Here is a 5402-nt window from a genome sequence, read left to right on the forward strand (position 1 = left end):
AGACCACCATAGTCCCTGTGCCCAAGAACGCGAAGGTAACCTGACTAAATGACTACCGCCCCGTAGCACTCACGTCGGTAGCCATGAAAGGCTTTGAAAGGCTGGTCATGGCTCACATCAACACCATCATCCTGGAAACCCTAGACACACTCCAATTCGCATACTGCCCCAACAGATCCACAGATGATGCAATCTCAATTGCACTCCACACTGCCCTTTCTCACCTGGACAAAAGGAACACCTATGTGAGAATGCTGTTTACCGACGCCTGCGTGGCCAAGCACAACTCCAACACCATCATTAAGTTTGCTGATGACACAACGGTGGTAGGCCTGATCACTGACAATGATGAGACAGTCTATAGGGAGGAGGTCAGAGACCTGGCAGTGTGGTGCCAGGACAACAACCTCTCCCTCAACGTCAGCAAGACAAAGGAGCTGATCGTGAACTACAGGAAAAGGAGGGCCGAACGCCCCCATTCACTTCACATCGACGGGGCTGTAGTGGAGCGGGTCGAGAGCTTCAAGTTCCTTGGTGTCCACATCACCAACAAACTATCATGGTCCAAGCACACCAAGACAGTCGTGAAGAGGGCACGACAACGCCTATTCCCTCTCAGGAGAGTGAAAAGATTTGGCATGGGTCCCCAGATCCTCAAAATGTTCTACAGCTGCACCATCGAGAGCATCACCGCCTGGTATGGCAACTGCTCGGCATCCGACCGTAAGGCGCTACAGAGGGTAGTGCGTATGTCCCAGTACATCACTGGGGCTAGTCACCCAAGTCATAGACTGTTCTCTCTGCTAATGCACGGCAAGCGGTACCGGAGCGACAAGTCTAGGTCCAAAAGGCTCCTTAACAGCTTATACCCCCAAGCCATAAGACTGCTGAACAATTAATAAAAAGGCCACCTGGACTATTTGCATTGACAATTTTACTTTAGTTTATTTAGTAAATATTTTCTTAACTCTATTTTCTTAAAACTGCAATGTTGGTTAAGGACTTGTAAGTAAGCATTTCACTAAGGTCTACACCAGTTGTATTCGGTGCATGTGACAAATACAATGTTATTTAATTTAATTTGAACCCGGGAAAACCTTGTAGTCAAAAAGCTGTGTGATGCTGAAGACTAGTGGTCAGAGGTTAATACTACACCCCTATGTTCTCTCACAATAAGAAGAAACCAGATCACCTTGGGTTGGTAGACCAGTGCCAAGCAGGTAGAATCCAATCCTTCCTGTGTCTCCAGCTACATCCAAAATAGGGGAGGGTTGTCTAACTTTTTTTTGCTTTGGGGAGGGTTGTGTTATTTTTTATTAGGCACAGGGGAGAGTAGTACGTTTTTTCCCAGGTTTCCATTCGCTCTTTTCCAGGTTGTACTATATAATTTCTTCAATCATAGCCAAATTTCATAATCTGCTTGCATGCCCCTCCCCTATATCAAGGTGGTTTGGTACTTGCTTTACGCGATCCAATTTTCTGCGCGCTAACTTTTACTATACCACAGGTCAATATAGTCTACCAGCATGTCAATGCTGCCCTCTATACACCATTCAGTGACAATAGTGGTAGGTGGATCGTTTGTCCAGATCTGCAATAGGCTAACTAGCAATCATACCACACATAAAAGCATTCAAAGCTGCACCAATTTTCAATATGAATCCACAAGAACAAATAGGAATAGCTGATAGGCCGTGGAGAGGCCAGGTGAATCATTGCGCATGAAAGGACAGTGAAGACATGAGACATGCAGCTCAAAAAGCTCCCCTGTTGATCTTGTTAACAGAAAATACAATTATCCTACCTAGACTAGCCTACAACACCACAACGTAATGAGTAATTGCATTATTGTTTTCAAGTGAGTAATCTAGGCTGCAGTGAAAATGTCATTTGAATATTGGCACAAAAGCCCTGTGATTTGAATGTTTAATTCCATTTGGATTTTAGTTGAGAGGCTAATCTAAAGTCTACAAGATCTAGAAAGGCACAGTAGCAGGCCAGGCTGTATTTTTACTTATATTTTATATTTGACTGAGATGCGCTGTCTGTTGCCGATCATTATTCTCACATGTCGTCCTATAATAATGTGGCTACATATGATCCTGGCAGGGCCAGTTCTTCTAAATCTTCTAAATATAGGACAGACACTTCAAAACCTTATTCCTTATGAATCATTTTTTTGAAGGTCTGTTTTGCCATTTATGAATGTGTTATTCAATGTGTTTCTATGGGCTACAAAAGTAAAGGCAAAATTATATATTTTGATACCTAAAGGGGTCCTAAAAATCAAAATCAAATAGCTAAATGATCCATGGTATGACCATCTTAAAACAATTCCATATGTTACGTTACAGCGTTATTCTAAAATTGATTAATTAAAAAAATGTCCTCATCAATCTACACATACTATCCCATAATGACAAAGCAGAAACAGGTTTTTAGAAATGTGTGCATATGTATTACAAATAAAAAACAGAAATACTTAAAACTATTCCTAGAGCTGGCCGCCCGGCCAAACTGAGCAATAGGGGGAGAAGGGCCTTGGTCAGGGAGATGACCAAGAACCCGATGATCACTCTGACATAGCTCCAGAGTTCCTCTGTGGAGATGGGAGAACCTTCCAGAAGGACAACCATCTCTGCAGCACTCCACCAATCAGGCCTTTATGGTAGAGTGGCCAGACAGAAGCCACTCCTCAGTAAAAGGCACATGACAGCCTATTTGGAGTTTGCCAAAAGGCACCTAAAGGACTCTCAGACCATGAGAAACAAGATTCTCTGGTCTGATGAAACCAAGATTGAACTCTTTGGCCTTAATGCCAAGCATCACGTCTGGAGGAAACCTGGTACCATCCCTACGGTGAAGCATGGTGGTGGCAGCATCATGCTGTGGGGATGTTTTTCAGTGGCAGGGACTGGGAGACTAGTCAGGATCGAGGGAAAGATGAATGGAGAAAAGTAGAGAGATCTTTGAATGAAAACCTGCTCCAGAGCGCTCAGGACCTCAGACTGGGGTGAAGGTTCACCTTTAAACAGGACAACAACCCTAAGCACACAGCCAAGACAACGCAGGAGTGGCTTCGGGACAAGTCTGTCCTTGAGTGGCCAGCCAGAGCCCTGACTTGAACCCTATCGAATATCTCTGGAGAGACCTGAAAACAGCTGTGCAGCGACGCTCCCTATCCAACCTGACAGAGCTTGAGATGATCTGCAGAGAAGTATGTGAGAAACTCCCCAAATACAGGTTTTGTGTCATACCCAAGGCTGTAATCGCTGCCAAAGGTGCTTCAACAAAGTACTGAGTAAAGGGTCTGAATACTTATGTACAGTGGGGAAAAAAAGTATTTAGTCAGCCACCAATTGTGCAAGTTCTCCCACTTAAAAAGATGAGAGAGGCCTGTAATTTTCATCATAGGTACACGTCAACTATGACAGACAAAATGAGATTTTTTTCTCTCCAGAAAATCACATTGTAGGATTTTTTATGAATTTATTTGCAAATTATGGTGGAAAATAAGTATTTGGTCAATAACAAAAGTTTCTCAATACTTTGTTATATACCCTTTGCTGGCAATGACACAGGTCAAACGTTTTCTGTAAGTCTTCACAAGGTTTTCACACACTGTTGCTTGTATTTTGGCCCATTCCTCCATGCAGAGCAGTGATGTTTTGGGGCTGTCGTTGGGCAACACAGACTTTCAACTCCCTCCAAAGATTTTCTATGGGGTTGAGATCTGGAGACTGGCTAGGCCACTCCAGGACCTTGAAATGCTTCTTACGAAGCCACTCCTTCGTTGCCCGGGCGGTGTGTTTGGGATCATTGTCATGCTGAAAGAACCAGCCATGTTTCATCTTCAATGCCCTTGCTGATGGAAGGAGGTTTTCACTCAAAATCTGACGATACATGGCCCCATTCATTCTTTCCTTTACACGGATCAGTCGTCCTGGTCCCTTTGCAGAAAAACAGCCCCAAAGCATGATGTTTCCACCCCCATGCTTCACAGTAGGTATGGTGTTCTTTGGATGCAACTCAGCATTCTTTGTCCTCCAAACACGACGAGTTGAGTTTTTACCAAAAAGTTATATTTTGGTTTCATCTGACCATATGACATTCTCCCAATCCTCTTCTGGATCATCCAAATGCACTCTAGCAAACTTCAGACGGGCCTGGACATGTACTGGCTTAAGCAGGGGGGACACGTCTGGCACTGCAGGATTTGAGTCCCTGGCGGCGTAGTGTGTTACTGATGGTAGGCTTTGTTACTTTGGTCCCAGCTCTCTGCAGGTCATTCACTAGGTCCCCCTGTGTGGTTCTGGGATTTTTGCTCACCGTTCTTGTGATCATTTTGACTCCACGGGGTGAGATCTTGCGTGGAGCCCCAGATCGAGGGAGATTATCAGTGGTCTTGTATGTCTTCCATTTCCTAATAATTGCTCCCACAGTTGATTTCTTCAAACCAAGCTGCTTACCTATTGCAGATTCAGTCTTCCCAGCCTGGTGCAGGTCTACAATTTTGTTTCTGGTGTCCTTTGACAGCTCTTTGGTCTTGGCCATAGTGGAGTTTGGAGTGTGACTGTTTGAGGTTGTGGACAGGTGTCTTTTATACTGATAACAAGTTCAAACAGGTGCCATTAATACAGGTAACGAGTGGAGGACAGAGGAGCCTCTTAAAGAAGAAGTTACAGGTCTGTGAGAGCCAGAAATCTTGCTTGTTTGTAGGTGACCAAATACTTATTTTCCACCATAATTTGCAAATAAATTCATAAAAAATCCTACAATGTGATTTTCTGGAGAAAAAAAATCTCAATTTGTCTGTCATAGTTGACGTGTACCTATGATGAAAATTACAGGCCTCTCTCATCTTTTTAAGTGGGAGAACTTGCACAATTGGTGGCTGACTATATACTTTTTTCCCCCCACTGTAAATGTGATATCCTTTCATTTGCAAAAAATGTATAAAAACCTGTTTTTGCTTTGTCATTATGGGGTATTGTGTGTAGGTCCATTTTAGAATAAGGCTGTAACGTTACAAAATGTGGAAAAAGTCAAGGGGTCTGAATACTTTCCAAATGCACTGTATAAAAATCCATCTGGTAAGAACACATTTTTATATACCAGCGCTGTTGAGTGGAAGAAACTACCATAGCAACTCAAAGTCATACCAACCATTACAACTTTTTTAAAGAATGTCAAGAGCTGGCTAATGTGTGAACAGTAGAACCATTTTTTTGTCTGGTCAACGTTAGCTAGAGTGATCAGTGGTACTGTTGTTCCAGACAACCTATCCTCACCAATGTTGTTGTAATACTATGTTTGAACACTAGATGGTACTCTTGAATATTTCTCCTCCACGAAAGTGTTACATGTTCAATATTATTGTCCTTGCAGGTCTTGCTGAGCAG

Source organism: Coregonus clupeaformis, chromosome 10 (assembly GCF_020615455.1).
Source record: "Coregonus clupeaformis isolate EN_2021a chromosome 10, ASM2061545v1, whole genome shotgun sequence".
Lineage (NCBI taxonomy): Eukaryota > Metazoa > Chordata > Actinopteri > Salmoniformes > Salmonidae > Coregonus > Coregonus clupeaformis.